An 18,157-nucleotide genomic window follows, 5' to 3' on the forward strand; every position below is an offset into this window, starting at 1 on the left:
ACCTACAGCTAGCTACTACAGGTTTTAGGTTGCATCCCTTGCATATAGAGATTTCTAAAGATTCTGTGAAACTTTCAGTGATATTATGTGCCAAACCTGATTAACAAGTTCTTTACTATTTTAAGTTGAGAAAATTTATCCTTGAAATATTCCACTGTTTGCATAGGAAGTGGTGAACCCCTCCTCATCTTTACTTGTGGAAGAATCTGACTCTCTGAAATGCTCTTTTTAAAAAATTTTTATCATTGACCTACTGCAAATTAACCTGGGTTGATTTTTTGTTTTTGTTTTTTTTAAATTACCAGTCTTTTGATCCCCGTCCCAAAGGGAACATGGTGCTGGCATCAATTTCCAAATGGTTAAATATAATCTAAAAACAATACAATTTCACATCTGATTTTTTTCACATTGATTTCCAAGTTAATTTGATTTGAAAGTTAAGATGTTTTCTTTTCTTCTGTAAAATTGCTATTTTGTGAGACACATTTTAAATTTGACAGCTACTAATATATATATATATATATATATATATATATATATATATATATATATATATATATATATATATATATACACACACACACACACATTAGAAAAGTAACATAAATGCAATTCCAAAGGTCATAGATAATTTGTTAGATAACCTGTCAAATCAGTGCAGTTGTGTGCTAAACTGGGTGTTTTGTCTGTGCATGTACATATGAGTGGAAAAAAGTGGAAGGTATTTGTACTCCCACTCCTTATTGAGTCATACTGTACAAAAGACGGCAGTGATTTCAAGGAATTGAAATTCCTCAAGGAATCTGCAGTTAAAGGACCAGAGGCTGTTCAATGCAGCCAAACTTTTTGTATTTTGGAATAATAGTACAAATATAGTCATTAGTCTATGGTAACTATACTATAACTATACTATATATTAGTCTTCACTGATTATGACATGATGCCAAATATGTTATATACTGTGTATTAAAACTTTTTCATTATTTCATTTTAAAGCATTTCTTAAACATGCTTCTATTCAGTGGTATGTTTAAGCAAAATTAAATGTATTGTTAAATCACACAGTAATGCAAAATGGCATTTTTTGTATGCAAACTGATTTTACTTGCAAATTGTATTGGTTGATTGTTACTTAGAAAATAAGGGGAAAAAGCCAGGAACTGTTAATAAATACTTGATTCATGTACAGAAAATAAAGCACCTGCTATCTAGAGGACTCTGAACCCTAACTGACATAAATGTTTACTGTGAATGACGGCTGTTTGTGCTGCAAACTCAAAGGTCAAGATGTATCTGCAGCTTACGAAACACATGTAAAGGTTAGCTTACTCCTATTTCACAGATTCTAATTCCGTGTGAGCAGTAATTCCTCTTACTGTAAAGGTCCAGATATATGTTTTTTACAATACAAACAAATGACCTATTTGGTTTACTCTAGATTTTGAAATATTTCCATGAGGATTTGATAGTACTCAGCTATGAAAAAATCTGTGAAGTCAGGTAGTGAAGTTTGATAATTAGTTCTGTACTACAAAGAACACATCTTAATGAGTGGAGTTCCAAGATTTTTTGATCCCATTCCATTCTATTTGTCTATGCTTTCTATGAAGTTTATACAAACTGTATAATTTTAAATGCATGTGCACTTTCAAAATTTAGGAAATTTTTTTATAAGATGTCTATAAACATTTGGAAATTGTTCACTGCACTGACAGACAAAATAATACTTGTAGCTTTGTTAAAATGTCCATGTGAATTTGCAAAATAAGTCTCAATGTCATAGCAGAGCATTTTTACTTCATAACTGCTCTGTTCCCAAGACGGGTGGAGGGATTCAGATAGCTAGGAAAAAAGTTTGTGTATATAGTGGCAGGGACTGTTTGTATATTCATAGATTAAAATGCACTGAATTAACTATACTTCATAGTATAAGAAAATTATTTTTTCCACATCTGTAGCTGTAAATATGATCAACTGAGATTAGTATTAATGGCTTTAATTAATGACTGAAGGGGAATTTTAAATACTTCTATTGCATTCTTTCTCTCACTTCTGTATCCACTGTCATGTATCAGGGTATTGTATAGACATGTATTAACTTACACTGTAGACATTTTTCATCATACTGTTTTAACTGAAGAGGGTTTGAGGCAGTATTCTGCTGTATTACCTTTAGCTGTAATTTCTTTTATTGACTTGCATTTAAAATGACATTAATCAAGATCATTGGTGTCACACTTTAAAATGTTAACAAATGTCTTTATTGCTGTTGTTGTTGTTAATGTTTGGACCATCCTTATACTTTAAAATTGTAAATCTGCTTTTTCTCACAACTCCCCCAAACCATGTTTTTTAATAGAACTTTAATTAAATAAAAAATGTAAGCACATAAGTATTTCAAGTAAATGCTACACTTAAGCAAATAAAAACAATATTAAAAGTTAATATTTAGTAATATATAAATATAATAATATTTAATAATAGTAAAGTTTTTACATATATATGAAACTTATGCAACAAGTCCCATCCAAACAAGTGGAGTGATTTTCTGCCTAACAGGAATTTGTGTCCTCAACATGGCAGAACTAAATATGATTAAATAAGCAATAAAGGGCAGCAGAAACAGCATTAAAGCAGAACACACCCCAGTAAAACAGGACCTGAGAGTAAGCAACCTAAGATATGGCCCCTTATTTCTCAAGGGACTGCTGACCAATCATTATGGTATTCCAAGGACTTAAATCAAGTTCACAAAAAGCCAGCAGAATTTAATAACTGTTGAAATGTGGTTGTGATATTGCAGCTTGAATGTCTTTGTTTTGCTCTGATTTTGCTCAAGGTTTTGAATTACATCAAACAGACAAAGCTAAAAATGTATTGGTTGACAACTATAAGACAACCTCGCAATTTGTGGATGAAAAGTTCAGATTTCAGGAAGTTTGTTAGTTCCCTATTTTGTAAACCACCAACTCAGCATTGGTCCTTGGTAACTTCAGCACGTTTGAGCTTGTTTGCAAAAATATTCACAATCAGGCTGGACAAACCGCCTTTCGTTGCAACACCAGGTCTTTAAAAAAAAAAAACAAAAAAAAAAAACAGTGTTCTGTGGTACATATTAGCTGATAATGTGATGTCCTAAGCCAATTGTAATCAATTCTTTCATTCATTGGCTGTAACCCTTATCCAGTTCAGGGTCACAGTGGGTCCAGCGCCTACCCAGAATCATTAGGCGTAAGGCGGAAAAACATCCTTGAGGGGGTGCCAGTCCTTCCCAGGCCAACACACATTCACACACACACACCTAGGGACACATTTTGAGTCGCCAATCCACCTATCAATGTGTGGGGTTTTTTTTGGACTGTGGGAGGAAACAGGAGGAAACCCACGCAGACACAGGGAGAACACACCAAACTCCTCACAGACAGTCATCCAGAGGAAACCCACACAGACACAGGGAGAACACACCAAACTCCTCACAGACAGTCACCCGGAGGAAACCCACGCAGACACGGGGAGAACACACCAAACTCCTCACAGACAGTCATCCGGAGGAAACCCACACAGACACAGGGAGAACACACCAAACTCCTCACAGACAGTCACCCGGAGGAAACCCACGCAGACACGGGGAGAACAAACCAAACTCCTCACAGACAGTCACCTGGAGCGGGTCTTGAAACCCCAACCTCCAGGTCCCTGGATTTTTACAACCCCGATTGTAATCCAAATATTTTAATATGTATTTACTGTTTATTTTTGTTTGAACAGGCAATTCAAACAAGTTAGATAAAAATGGTATAAAAATCAATCCTGTTTCTTGATGGCACACACTCATTACTTGACATTGATATTTTAGCAAACATGCAGGAGTGTGAATACGTTACTGCCATAGAATGGCCTTTTTTTTTGACTTTTTGAAATAACAATACTTTCTTTTCTGAATGCAATGTGAGACTCCAAGGTCATCATCAGAAGACAACATGGCCTTCCACTTCACAGTCAAACATAGATTTGTGGGGCTATTTGTGAGAAAACTTATAATTTGTGAGACTTACTGAAAGCGGATAATTAAAGCCTAAAATCCTGTAATATGCAATCACAGGAAGTTGGTGTAAACAGTATGAATATAGGTACCTAACCAGCAATGAGTCAACAGTTCAAGCAACCGGAGATGGAGAAATTATGTGGAGAAATGTTTTTCTCAGCACATATAGGGTTCCTTTATACAAATCAAACATTTAAGGCAACATCTACAATTGTTGGGAAATTTAGTTCTCTGGTTTGTTTATGTTCAGAAGCTCAGCATCTGTTAAAGTGGAACAGTATGCAAACTGTATGCTTGTAAGTGTTTAAATTATGACAGAAACTCATTTGATACTCAAGTTGTTTAGTTTTGTAGCACTTTTTGTAGGTATTCACTTTCATGAAGTTAGCACTTTCCCCAGTTTAGAGTCAGTTCCATCTACAGCAAAAAGAAATCAATTTTACCAACCTATGGAGCAGGAGTAGAGCAATATCCTCATCTCATTTCATGCTTTTTCATTTGGAGGTCTATTATTTTGTCTAAAACCTCCAGAAACCTAGCATGTTGGACAGAGACCCTCCTTTTTAATCATTTACAGATACAGGAGTTTGTAAACTCATTAGACTGCTTTCAAGCACGCAAACGGACTGAAGTGTTTTTGGACCTTATCAAAGTTGGTACCACTTTGTGCAACTCCACTCATTCATGAATCATTCCCATACTTACTACCTTTAACTAGAGCAATATTCCTGATAATAAATCATAATAAAACATTCTTAACTTGATGTGGCTCAATGTGATGTCATGTGTTTAATGGTTTGCCAACACTATTCTGACCTGAATTATTAATGATTATTTCAAAATTATTTTCAGATACTCATCCAGAATTAACTTTGGTCAGAGTGTGCACACATTAAATGGGGCCTCAGATCAAATAATGTGACAAAGAGGATACAAACTAGAGGTGGGTTGCATGAAGATTTAAACAAGAGGTTTAATATTAAAGTCTACTATATCTAAGTCTGACACTGTTCCTATGGCACAAACCAGCTCTGTTCTCATATATTCATATGTCTCTATGAGTGGTCAGATCAGCTCCAGATCTTAAACTTAAAACTCCACAAGTTTAAACTTAGTGCATATTTACAAAAGATTCACAATTTACTTTGAGCATAAAATAGCAGTTAAAAACAAACAAAGAAGGCATGCCAGTTACATTGTCCCTTTCGTGCAGTGTGCATGCTTCTTTTTTTTAATCATATATGGTATGATGGTATGGTAGGGGAAACAATGATCTTCTAGAACAAGAAGCAAATGCATCCATCTATATAAATAGAAAAAATATATGTTTTTTTATTAATTAATCAAATGAGAACTAATCAGTACATAACTGTGTACATAAACTTAATAAACTAATACTGTAAATAAATGCTTATATAGGTTTTTCATGCTGATCTGAACAATTTATCAGTTTTTTATTGATGCTGGGTAACTACAAATTCTTGACATAGATTCTGACAGGGTTAAGAGAGAGTCAATAAGCTATTTAAGTGTTTTATGGAAAGAAAACTTGGAAAGCCAAGTTCCCACCATGGGAATATGCAGAATTCTTCATCATTTACCAAAATTCCCTCACCCTTAATGGAAAATACTTGAGCTGTCAAATTCTAAGTTGGAAAAAAGCATTAATTTCCCTAAATCCCTAAGGGGTTGCAACCCTAACAGAATAAAAAAATAAATAAATTAGATGGACAATATGAAATGGCTCCACCTCTGACTTTCAAGTCTTTAGGCACAAAGTAGCTAGCCCCTAAAAAGTCTTTTTTTAATCAGCCAAATGTAAAGATCTAAATTTCTCAAAAAGAAAGAAAAACTAAACCATTTTAACATAATTTTCTGAAAGTCTCAACAAAATAGCAAGGTTATATTTCATGGACAAGTTACCATATTGCACTTATACATACATATTGTCAGTCTGTCTGTCTGTCTCTCATGACACTAATACAGTCAATCAATCTTTACCAAGTCACATTCTCTCTCACAAGAATTAGGGACAGTGAGCAGACAAGAGGCAGCAGGGGACTAGCTCTGTGTACTCCGAAGCTCAATAAATAGAAACTCTCTCCTCCAAGGATAAACACAGAAAAGAAACAACCAAAAAAACTCCTCTTGAATGATTTTTAAGCAAACCATGTAACAGGCTGGAAAGAAGCACATAATTGTGATATATAAACCTGAGGCTGTTGTCTTTTTTTTGTGTGTGTCTTGAAAAACACTTTGTTAACATTTCCCAATAAATGGGCCAATAGAAATCATCCAGAATAACTGATTAAATAATCAACCTAATTAAAATATCCAAAATCCTCATGATAAAGTGTATTTAAAAGCAAAAATTTGACCCTCGCAAAAAATGATGTGGACCTGGTCTAACCACCCTTCCCGTGCTCCCAGCAGATAGGAGTGAATCCCACTGCTTAATTTTACCCCTAAACCTCCTGCCCCTTGGAACTGAGTTTACACCTCAACAGAATCAGTCAACAGAAGACAAAAATTACAGATTTAGAAATTATTTTCAAGAAAAAAATCCTAATACTTGAAAAGTGGCTTAGCACAGATATTCCTTTTCGTGTATTTAGAATCTTCTGATATATAAATGTGAAATTAGTCCTCACCTCTATTTAAGTTGAAAAATTTGGTTCCTAAAGTTTATGACATAGAAACCCTGAGTTTGAACCAACCGTTTTAAGACATTTTGAGTTACTGCTTATTCCATGCATGATATATCTTCTAACATAAGCAAAAAAGTGGTGCTGTAGCCATTTAAAGTTCTTTGTCCAATGCTAAAGCTTTCGCTGGAATATTTACTCAGCAAATTAAGATATTCTAATTCAATAATTATCAAAACTACACTGTGATATTGCAATAATTTAAAAAAAACAACTGTTTCACCAGTCATGCATAACATTCATATGTGCTCAATATGTCCCTACAGGTGAAATCTTGATATTGGACCTAACTAGACAATCAGCACACTGACCAATCTGACCAGTGAATAGGGCTGTCACAATATGGAAATACTGCCTTGGGGTTCACCAGCCAACCTCAAGTGATGGTAACAACTATCACCACCTCAATATATACATGTTTTCCCATCTTCCCAGCTATTGGCATCTGAACTGCTGCTGAACTGTGGAGTGTCAGTCTTCGTTTTATGAAATTGACACAATGGCAGCAAACCTAAATGCAACTTTGCCAGTTTGGGAGCAAATTAAAAGGGAGTGCCAGGCAATATGCAAAGTGACAGAAAGGTTGGTGAAATGAGGAGATGTGAATTTGAGATCCTATCTAGCTACCTATTATCCAGCTATCAATGTACAACTACCTCCACCAGCAGCAAGTTAAGGGAGTCATAGAACAGCCTCAAAAGGAACAGTTCAGGTTGAGGCTGGTTCCATGTGACAGTTAGGAGTTTAGGACTAGAATCAGGGTAAATTAAGCAATTTGGATGGTACTGTCGTATAATTCAAAGTTGTTGCACCGTTTAAGGTGGAATAAAAAATTCAAATAAGAATCTGATGATATCTTCCCATCTTTTTGGGCTTTCCTTATTTAATAACCTTAAAAGAGTCCTTCCCATTTTTAAGTAATTATTTCCCAAATACTTGTTGGAGTTCCCCATTCCATCATAATCCTGCCAAGTTCATGAGCCTGCATCATCAGGTCTTCCTATGTACTGGCCTTCCCAACTTTTTGACTTTATTTATTTATATGTCTTAAGTGAGACTTTCCCATTATTTCAGTTTTATGTTAAAACCTAAAGGGTGCAGCCATTACTTTCTAGCGCTTGAAGAGGTGTTTTCTGACATAATGCCAGTGGGAAATAATAACAGTAAAGTCTCCCGCAACATACTTGAATGAGGAACCACATTTGGTCACCCCCAATGTTCAGTTCATGGCTACAGCCTTGCAAGGATATACTAACATTTGAATTTTATTGATGTGATTATATTTCTAAATCAATAGACACTACTCGTGAATATAATTCAGTTGTGTTGATCTTACATTGATTAGATTTTTTACATTTAAAGCTTCAGTCTTAATAAAAGATAATGCAATTAGTCGTGATTAATTTGTTCATTTATTTCAGTCGTTTCACAGCACTAATATCACTGACTGGAGGTGATTTGGAAAAAAAGCCACAACAAAAAAACGTGACCATAGATGTTCCCAACCTTTGCATGTGACTGTACCAATACTCATGTCATTTAATGACTGATAATGAACAATGTGATATCTGTACTGAATATCTGCAATACTGTGTCCATGTATCCATGTATCTAATATAAAATTTTCATGCTGATTCATGGTAACTAAAGGGGATGTGACACATATGGTGAATCAGCACATGTGTCATTAAAGGGTTTTGTGCAACCCAGCCATACAAGGATACCAAAACACACAAAACTGTGATTTAAAATAATAATAAAAAAAAAACTAAAAAAAAACTGGAAATAAAGAGAGTTCTCACCTCAACAAAATTTATCCGAAAGGATATGAATTTTATCCGCAGAGGATATGAACTTCTCCAGTAATCTTCCTTCAAGCAGAGAGAGTCCACTCTAGTGATTCACCACTCACTGTAGCCAAGCACACAATGTGACTGATGGTCAAACATCAAGCTGCGTCAGAGTGACAAAAAATACCGCCCCCTTCCCCAAAGTCAGAGCAATACACATGTTTACATAAGACAACCGATGAGCAGCTGGACATTTCCACCTTCTCAGGGTGAGTTAGCATGCATTGTGCAAAATTTGGGTGTCTTTTGTGGTGTTTCTAAAGAAAATTTTCACACATACCAAAAGACACAGAGTATATTCTTTTAAAATTTTGTTAAAACTACAATATAATACATTGCTCATGCAGATATTATTGTACTACTACAATAATTTTTATCTCTAATGTGTTAAATGTAGCAGATGAAAAGAAACTGCACTGCAAAATTAGCTGCATGTTTATGTTTTTTCCCTTTGGTTTATGATATCTTAAATGTGATCTTGGTTTTGTGAAAGGCACTATATAAGCATAACCTATTATTATTATTGTTATAACTTAAATTCACTTTGTAAATCAGCAAAAAAAAGCCATCTGACCACAGGGGCCCAAACATTTGTCTATGGATTTTTCTAAATACAAAAATAAATAAATGTGTTTTAAATAAATTTAGATTATATTTATTTAGACAGTTATTCAATTCAGTTTTTCAGTATATCATGATATATACAGATCATCCATAACATTATAGCCACCTCCTTGTTCCTACATTCAGTATTTAAAAACTCAGGCAGCACTGCTGTCAGATCCACAGTGTGTTTTCTGGTGTGGTCCTGTAGGGGTCATGATCACTGACCACAGATGGGCTAAAGTCTTTAATTGCAGAAATACAAATGCATCTATATGGTCTGTCAAGTTGATAAAAAAAGACAATGAATGTAGGAACAAGTTGGAGGCTTATAGTTATGGTTGATCTGTGTAATGGCATTGGCTGTGAAAAAAAAAATTGTTCACAACACCTATTCCTAAGAGGACACACTGTATTAGATTTTTGTGGGCAAAATTATTCCAACCCTCTTTTATACTAGGAATGCTCCAAATTATATTGTTGTAATAATATTGGTACAATTATTAAAATGATTTTTAAAAATATATAATTTTATAAATGTATAAGAGTCTAGCACAGCCACAAGTACTGCAGAAAATGGCTCTGCGTTGGAAGTGATTGTTCTTAAAAAAAAAGGGGGTCGACTTGAGGTGGTTTGGTTACAAAATATCAGATGTACAGCAAACCACAGTAAAATGTAAAATATGACATAAGTTTGTAACAACAAAGGGTGGGAACACAACTATTCAATAAGAAATTCAAAATGTATTTATTTAGTAACAGTATGTTTTTAAAATCTATAACACATTTTTAGTGTTATGGCAAAAATATCTTAAAATATTGTGATGTTTTTTTAAGGCCATATCGCCAAACCCCTACTCTATATCTACCTGTACATTTCTTTTTCTGCCATTTTCTTCACGCTCTTCATTGTCACCTTAAAAAAAAAAGGATGACTCAGTTTAGCCTGTTCATACTCTACTAAGAGTGACACAAGACCATAAGTGAAAGGAGTACAGATAGAGACGTGTCTCATCATGTTCATTTTTGGGACAGTAATATCTGAGTTCAGCAAATTCACAAATGAGGCCTTGCAATCAAGAACCATATATGTGACCTCTTAGGAACATTAATTCAGAAATGCTACTTGCAACAATTTACAGATATTTTACTACTGAAATTCACTGTTATTAAATATTTTTAATCAGGATAATTGAACAAATAAAAAATTACATATTATAATAAACATTAATAAGTCAATAAGAATTTCTCCTCATTAAAATTTTTAGGTTTTATAAGCTGAAATAAAAAAATGGATTTTCTTTTCCTTTTACATGGTTTAGGCCCAGTCTGTCCTAAATTTCAGTTCTGTTTCCAAGAATTTTCATTTCCACTTTTATTGGGCCATCATGGGTCAGATGCTGACCAACACAGGAGTTGCATCTCCTGTGTCCTCTTAACACAAATGAATTTAAGGACAACAGAGGACAACAGGCCTGTCCATGGAGGAGAAAAAAAGCAGTAAAAACTGCTGCTGCTGGTTCCTTCGGGTGCCTCTGGGTGGAATTTTGTATTTCCTGGTGGGTGTATATAAAAATGTAAAGTACTGAAAAAAAAAATACTGGTGAGCTGAGGCTGACCTCAGGTACATTTAATGACGTTTCGGTGAGTAAAATTACCATAAGAAAATTAGATATCGGTAATAATAAGCATTGAACAAATCCCCAGGTAGTAAGTTGTCATTCTGAATGTCTATTTTTATTAGGAAGGTATTTCCAATACATGGCTGTAAATAGTACACTCTGGCCACTTGGAAACACCTCGCTGATAGTGTTTACAATAAATTGGCCATCGAGAATGCGGACAACATATTGACAAATATCAGACTCCCACCAAACACACATATACACACAAACCAAAATCACGTCAGTTAAACTCACACTCATTTCCAATAAAGCCCTCAGACCTCCAGTCAGATATGAATTAGAGTGTCTCACCCACAACCTTGTAATTTTTGTTGAGTATCTGGAGAGTGAGATGTTATACCCGGTCAGTAAGTGACAATGGACATAAAAAACATCTCGCGAAACAAAACGGCACCATGTTCTTCCTTCGGAAACAGCTAAACTGGCGGAACTTCAAAAGGTTCTCCATATTCAAAGTTCAGAGGAACGTTTGAGAAACACTGTGTTGCAATTTCCTTTCTCAGCCTGGATTTCTTTTTCCTATTGCCTTCTTTCATCCTGTGGTTTGCGCAACGCCAGCGGAGGCGAAATTAGAGAATATAACAATGGATTTTTATTCTCCTCGCCGTGTCTCACGATAAACCTCGGAAAACACATCCATCTTCAGCAAACGTTATTCCTACAGCAACTTCCAAACAAAAGTAGTTTTAAGCAGTTAATATGCTGTCTACTCTTTCCTACCGTAGTGTAAACACTCCCTGACTGAACCAAGGCCACGTCCATAATCCAGAGCAGAGCTCACTTCAGAGGGAACGGAGTGAAGTTCACATCCCACACTCCCACTATTCCATCCAGAAACACATCCACGCTAGGGTTGGGCAATTAATCGAAATCAACGTTCATTATTTCTAATCGACATAATCTTGCCTATATCGATTATATCTTAATTTTATTTTATTATTTATATATATATATATATATATATATATATATATATATATATAATTTTTTTTTTTTTTTTTATTGTCGAATTAGTCATTTCACAGAATTACTGTAAAATAAAAAAACACTGGGATGGGATGTAATGGGTACAGGGTTTTTTTGTGGGCCCCTGTTTGTATTGCGACTGTCATGTCATGTTCAGTGGGGTCAACTGGGTTACCTCATGTTTGGGAACTACTTGATTGTGATGGTTGTGTTGATTGTGTTGTGTGTGTGTGTGTGTGAGAGAGAGAGAGAGAGAGAGAGAGAGAGAGAGAGAGAGAATGTGTGTGTTGGCACTTTTTTGTGCTTTGTGTGTGCTAGTGTGTTTTATTCCCAAACTGCTTGTTCAGAGGTCCATTTGAAGGGTCAGAAAAACAACTTTTTTGCACAAAACCTGGAATTCAAATTTTCTAGTTCAATTAGTTAGATTTTTGCTGAATTTAATGCCTGCTCAAAAGTTCCTTCTTATGACTTTGGAAGTTCTACATACAAGCAGTGTTTTCAGAAAGTTGTAATGTCTTTAAATGCAGTAAAAACAAGAATATGTGATTTATTTATCAGGAAACTTTATTTAAAGGGTATGAACTAAAAATATTTTCAAACTTTTCACTGAGCTAGACTGTATATTTTATATATTTCATTCATTATATATAAACGCTTATCCAATTCAGGGTCGCGGTGGGTCCAGAACCTACCTGGAATCATTGGGCGCAAGGCAGGAATACACCCTGGAGGGGGCGCCAGTCCTTCACAGGGCAACACAGACACACACACACTCACACCTACGGACACTTTGGTGTCGCCAATCCACCTACCAACGTGTGTTTTTGGACTGTGGGAGGAAACCGGAGCACCCAGAGGAAACCCACCCAGAGGGAGAACTCCTCACAGATTTTATATATTTATTTATCTATATTTTATATATTTATTTGAAGTTTACCACAGTTATTAAAAACATTAAATATGCAAAAGTTCAGGGTTGGAGTGGTTCTTGAGCTCACCCAAAATCACTGGGCACAAAGCAGGAACATACCTTGGAGGCGGCTATAAAAGCAAATACTGTGGCTAACTTAGTAAGAGAACTGTAAGTTCATCGGTCCAACAAGGACATTTCCCAGTGTGAGATTGCAAAGTATTTCAGCCTTTATCTACCATGCATAATAATATAGCATCTCCGAAGAGGAAAATGCTGCCAGGAAAAGTGCTATTGATTACCCTCAAAAGGGAATAGTGGACATGTTTAATGTGCAGATGCCTGAGTGTTGAGAATGGGAGATAACACACGCCAGCACACCCTGGTCATACTAATGGTGGATACCCCCACACACAGCTCATACACGCACACACCAGCACAAACCCCATAATTGAATGGTCCTCTAACATGTGCCATAATGCAGCAAATTCTTTTCAGTTCTATTCAATCTACAAGTGTTGAAACAAAGCATCTTAACCAATTTCCAGGTCCTAGCCCCACGTGAACAAGCTGAGACAACAGTGGCAAGGAAAAACTCCCTCAGATCATGAGAAAGAAACCTTGAGAGGAACCAAGACCCAAAGGGGGAACCCGCTCTCTTCAGGTCAACACCAGTGCAACCCAAACCAAAATGGTGAGTTACAAATGGCTAAGAGTTAAATTAACAGTCTGAAGCTGGTATAGTGTTCTAGTTTAGGCCAGTCTCAGTAATCAGCTGGTTGCATCGATGTGAGACACTTGGCAGAATGCAAAGGGTTCTAGGGGAAGTATTCTTGCTATTCATAACTCATATTTAACCTTAATAAGTTCTGATGACTATCCATGTCCATTTACACACTGTTAACATTTGGTCAGGTAGGATCTAAATCATTCTGGTCACCCCAAAATATTTTCTAACCTGTTGAGTAAAATTGTGTTGTCAATGGTGTCAGATGAGGCCTAAATTTTGACTGTAGTCATACAGCTCCAAGGACCTGGAGGTTGTGGGTTCAAGTGCCACTCTGGGTGATTGTCTGTGAGGAGTTGGTGTGTTCTCCGTGTTTCCTCTGGTTTCCCACAGTGTCCCTAGGTGTGAGTGTGTGTCACAGTGTGGAGGACTGGCACCCAGTGATTCCGTGTAGGCTCCCAACCCACTGTGACCCTGAACTGGATAAATGGTAACAGGCAATGACTGAATGAATGAATAGTGATTTAATTGTTGTGCCACAACTTACTCTAAAGTATGTGATATAAATGGAAGGTTTGACACATGTCTATTGTGTGACAGCTTGAAGTTTTTTGATCAAGGGCTTAATCGTTGCTGATTTAATAGAGTAGGAAGAGTCAGGAGACTGGAGTTTATTTACACATACAGAGAGTCATGTATGGGTATAGCTGGGTCAATTGCAGTCTATCACTGGATGTTCTGGAGTTTAAAGACTGGAGATTCAGAATCTGAGATTTCTTCACATGTATGCAGAAAAGCCAGTACAAAGTAACCAGTTTACTCTGTACCCGGTCCAGTCCAGTCTGTGGCTGCTGCCAGTCCAGTCTTTGTATCACCTTGAGTATGTGGAAAAAAAAAGGCCTTTTCAATATAAATGAAGAATTGAGAGCACAAGATGAGGCAACAGCTAAAAAGACATGCCATTTATCTCAATAGCCAAGGCTATTGTAAATGTAAATTTTCAAGATTTTTCTTTGAATAGGGATGACACAATGGTGCAACAGGGTAGTACTGCTGCCACATAGTGGTTGAAGCCTCACTTTGGGTAACTGTGAGCAGTTTGGTGTGTTCTCTCTGTGTAGGTTTCCTCCAAGTGCTCTGGTTTCTTCCCACAGTCCAGAAATACATGGTGGTTGGTGGATTGGCTATGCATAAGTGCCCATAGATCTAAGTGAATGTATGAGTGTGTGGTCCCCTCTGATGGACAGGTGCCCTGTTCAGGGTGTGTTCCCGCCTTGGGCCCCGTGATTCTGGGTAGGCTCCAAACCCACCGTGACCCTAAAAAAAGATGTGGTTACAGACAATCAATGATTTTGAGGATTAGATATGTTTAACTAAATGATTAATCATTGTTTTTTTAATCTCAGTTAAGGACGAGAGAAACTGAATTTATCTCAGAATACTGTCCTGAACATAACAAGGGGAAGGGCGATGCAAACATGGTGCTCGCTACAAGCCCTGAGATGTCTTGAGAGGCTAAACTATAAACAACAAGGCTAAACACAAAGGCTAGGACATTAAACACAAAGGCTAAACACAAGAGCCAAACACTGAACACTGGGCTAAACACTAAACAAGAACAGATCTAAAGGGGCAAGACACTAAACCATAAGATAAACATCAAACAAGGCTAAACACGAATGCTAAACAAGAAGGCTAAACAAGAAGGCAGAACACAAACTAAACAGAACACCAAAACTTAGCATCTTAGAATCTTGCACACATACATGAACCACAAACATACATGCAATCACAATGTCCCACAACCAGGAAACACTGACATGGACTATAAAAAGACTACACAAACGAGAAACAACTGGGACAGATAATGAGGGGGCAGGAACACAAAGGAGGCACAAGAGGGAGGAGCAAAGGCGGAGACAAATGAGACAGACTGCAGGAACACACTAGACCGGGCTATACATGACAGAAGCCCCCTCCTAAATGCGCAACTCCTGGGGCGCGTAGACCTAGACCCCCCAGGAGCTGGCGAAGGAGAGGAGCCTGGAAAACAAGACAAACGAGACAGGAAGAAACTCAAACAAGGGACTAAAAAGGTGACTGGACTAGAGACAGGACTGGACTAGGCAGGGAAACAGGATCCGGGACATTTACAGAGACAGACACAAACATGGTGACAGGGACCGGGACCGAGACAAGGGCAGACACAGGTACAGGGACGAGGACAGACACAGGAACCAGGACAGGAACAGACAGAGGAACCAAAACAACCAGGGGGTGCCCAGGACTGGCAAAAGTCTGTGGAGCCGTCCGAGAAGCCAGCCTGGGCACAGCTTTAGGAACATGACTCACGCCTACGGGCATGATCTGAAGTGGCCGGAGCCACATTCAAGGTTGCAGAAGCGGCTGGGAAAGCCGCCTTCACAGTTCACAGGCTCAGGAGCGGCCTGGGTGGCCGCCTTCGCAGGCACAGGAGCAGCCTGGGTGGCCGCCTTCGCAAGCACAGGAGCGGCCTGGGTGGCTGCCTTCGCAGGCACAGGAGCGGCCTGGGTGGCCGCCTTCGCAGGCACAGGAGAGGCCTGGTGTGGCCGTCTTCGCAGGCACAGGAGCGGCAGGGGACGCCGCCTTCTTTGGAGCAGGTGCGGCTGAGGAAGCCGCCTTCTCTGGAGCAGGAGCGGCTGAGGAAGCCGCCTTCTCAGGAGCAGGAGCGGCTGAGGAAGCTGCCTTCTCAGGAGCAGGTGCAGTGGATGCCACCTTCTCAGGAGCACGAGCGGCCTGGGTGGCCGCCTTCTCAGGGACAGGAGTCTTTTTTGGAACAGGGGCGGTGGATGCAGCTGTAACGTATGTTGGGTTTTTAATCATACGCCACGATACCTTTGTGAATATATATTTAATATATATATTTATAAGTTGTGTTTATAGCGTTGATCTTATTCAAACTCCTATAGTCTTTGATATTTGACTTAATGATATTAATTAAAGTTTATAATTGGCTTAAGCAATTAAAACGCTAATAATTAGTTTGAGAATGAATAATAATCAGGCTAAGTGAGTCCTTCAGGATTTTCAGAAATTCTAATGAACAAAACTGCATACATTGTGATTTCAAATAATGAAAGTTTTATTAACAAAGAGAAAGATATTTAATTAACATAGCATAACCTTGTAATCTCACGGCATCACCGCAGGGGAGACCGATTCGAGCTTAAAGATGAGCTAGGCACTTCTGGCTTGTAACTAAATTGTTGCTACTTAAGGTTTAATTAATAGTAAATTATAAAGGGACTTAATTAGACACCAGCTCCTGGAAAAGTGTAAAATTTGCTAGCTTACTCTTTTGCCGTTTCACCGAGCCGTCGCGTCCTGCTGTTTAACCTCTGTGTTCTGGGGTTGTTTCTCGTCATTTCCACGTAGTGAGGACAGGCCCGCTTGTGAAGGAGATTCCCTTCCGGTTGAGTTAGAAGCTCTCGGCTTCAGGTAGAGCGGCGTCGATCGAGATTTCCCCTCTTTGGAGAGTCGCAGGCATGGCCGGTTTCTCACCGAGGTGGAGTGGCTTTTTCAGAGTGTTAGCTCGTCTCGTTGTTCGGTTTCCCAGGAGTAATGCCCTCAGAAGTCAGAGTATAACGTTAATATATCTGCTATCAACTAATCAAAAAGGTCGATATCTTATTCTGGCCACGAATAAGTTTCGCCTACTTTGATCACTCGTGAGATCACACTTCGATGGGCAATAAACAAATCACAATTAAAAGAAAAGAAAATATTCAAATCACTCGACGCATTATTAAAGCTTCATACTTTTAGCTAATTCAAGACGTCTCTTGTGAGCTTTTGATGAAGTCTCTAAGGTTTTTCTTTGTTTCGTCGACGTGAAGGAGAAAGCGTCTCGTTTTGGAGAGGTTTTCGGAGTTGAAGCGAGGGTCTCTGTTGATCTCTTTGTTGTTTCAAAGTTCCTCGGATTTCTTTGCTGTTGTTGTCCTCTCTTCTCCATTTTCTGTTATTCTTTTTCCTTCGCTTTCTGTGTCTAGTTCTCGGGCTGTTTTTCAAAGCCAGCGCGGTCACGCCCTCATGGGAGGCGTCCTTTTCTGATTGGGCGCGAGTTCAGGCTCATGTGACTGACTTCATGAGACAGGAAAGGGGGAAGGCTGAATCAGAGATTTAATCAATAAGTAATAAGATAGACATTTCCCGTATCGAAATTTCCTATTCATATTAGTAACATACCACAATGAGTGTTCTGGATTATTAATATCAAACATTTACATAAGATTTCATCCTGGGGTACGTTGTGTTTACGTCCCATTTACAATGATACTTTAGAAAAACATTAATCCGTTTTCTCTAGTCAGAGACAGAATTTCTTTTCATGATAGAAACAATCAGCAATATACATCATTTCATTAGAAGGTGGACATTCATCTGAGGGCACAGAAAGTGACATTAATACATTTGTTTATACACATTTAATCAGAATTTGATTTTATTTTCGTTATTGTTTAGACGACCCCGAGCGAGGCGTAGTTTCGCCAGTGTCCACTTGGTGTCGCTGTTGGTCCATGCCGTTGATCCATGCTGTTCGTCCGGTGCGGATGGTTAACGAGAGGTCACGTTGAGTTCAATCAGTTTGACCATCTGGGCTGTCTGTTTAGTGGGCTCGAGATAAGGA

General features: G+C 37.9%; 1 protein-coding gene across 6 annotated transcripts in view; it reads right to left on the reverse strand.

Moving 5' to 3' along the window:
• The window catches only part of zmp:0000000936 (interleukin-1 receptor type 1), a 34,483-nt gene extending 22,792 nt beyond the window's left edge, over positions 1–11,691 (reverse strand). The window contains exons 1-3 of one of the 6 annotated variants that reach the window (XM_066686048.1): positions 11,180–11,598; positions 10,073–10,119; positions 8,553–8,661 (exon numbers count right to left, since the gene is read on the reverse strand). The gene's annotated coding sequence lies outside the window, so the exon portion shown is untranslated. The other 5 variants (XM_066686049.1, XM_066686052.1, XM_066686047.1 and 2 more) reach the window with 5 other exon arrangements.
• Positions 11,692–18,157: the final 6,466 nt, after the last annotated feature.

The sequence above is a fragment of the Hoplias malabaricus genome, chromosome 12 (genome assembly GCF_029633855.1).
Source record: "Hoplias malabaricus isolate fHopMal1 chromosome 12, fHopMal1.hap1, whole genome shotgun sequence".
In the NCBI taxonomy this organism is placed as follows: Eukaryota; Metazoa; Chordata; class Actinopteri; order Characiformes; family Erythrinidae; genus Hoplias; species Hoplias malabaricus.